The 1223-nt window shown below is 34.3% G+C and overlaps 1 non-coding gene across 1 annotated transcript; it reads left to right on the plus strand.

Moving 5' to 3' along the window:
• Positions 1-273: 273 nt before the first annotated feature.
• Positions 274-408, plus strand: LOC142441665 (small Cajal body-specific RNA 14). The gene has a single exon (XR_012783022.1).
• The last annotated feature ends 815 nt before the right edge of the window (positions 409-1223 follow it).

A 1223-nucleotide genomic window follows, 5' to 3' on the forward strand; every position in this document is an offset into this window, starting at 1 on the left:
CGAAGGGGACTAACAACAGAAACATGGATGAAGGGACATAGTGGACGGTGTAAGATATGAACATAATAATTTATAATTTAGCAAGGGGTCCCATAAGGGTGGGAGGGTGGGGGAGGGAGGGAAAAAGGAGGAGCTGATATCAAGGGCTCAAGTAGAAAGGAAATGTTTTGAAAATGATGGCAGCATATGTACAAATATGATTGATACAATTGATGGATGGATTGTTATAAACAATAAAATGAATTTATTTTATTCATTAAAATGATTGATATAGTGACTGATCCTGGTACTGATTGCCTTGTCAGTTGTACAGCGCAACCATGGAGAGTCACTCATATCGAAGCATGTGGTTCCTGCCAACAGGATCTGTATAGTGATCAGATTTTCTGTGTGATGGTTCCATACATATGAAAAAAAAAGATTTATATATATTTGTTTAATGAATGACTATACTGATGATATGTCTATAGCTTGATAGGGTAACAGTTTTTAATGTTTTTCCACATACCCTAGAAATGCTTTTGGACAGGAAAATGAGATTATTTGAGGTTCTTCCTAAGGAAAAACTAGTACCACATATAGAGTTATAAAGGAATATAAAACAGATGATCATAGAACCTGTTCCTGGGACATATAGGCTTCTAGATTGAACTCTCTATCTTGACTTTTTATTGGTTTGTCCTAAGAATGGTAGATTAGTTGATAGATTATTTAAGTTAATTATGGATTATATGTGTAGAAGATAGAATCCTCTCTGATATTAAAAATTATATTCCAGAAGTTTATAGGGAAAATTAATGATACATTGTCAAGAGAGCAAAACAGGTTCTTAGAATGTGCTCAATATTGCCTATACTGTAATATAAAATATGAAATACTCTGAACTACTTCATATCTTTCTTAACAGCACACTTCCAGATTTATTGATGAGATTACTTTTTTGTCCTATACCTTCTGAGAACAAGCAGCTTTGGCCACTTTTTGAATCACAAGGACTGGGTATTTTTGGAAGTCACATGTATAAAAAAAGGTGCTGAATATACTTCTTTCAGAAGTATGTATTTAATATTTATTAAATGCTGATGGCCTGCAAGGGATTAAGGTGATTGAGAGATTGACTAAGAAAGAGTTTATTTTATATTCTATGAGTGGTGTTCTGCCAGCAGGGTCACAGAATCAACAGCTGTGATGAATCTAGAGGGCTGAAAGCAATAGGGAAAGAC

Source organism: Tenrec ecaudatus, chromosome 2 (assembly GCF_050624435.1).
Source record: "Tenrec ecaudatus isolate mTenEca1 chromosome 2, mTenEca1.hap1, whole genome shotgun sequence".
NCBI classification, from domain to species: Eukaryota; Metazoa; Chordata; class Mammalia; order Afrosoricida; family Tenrecidae; genus Tenrec; species Tenrec ecaudatus.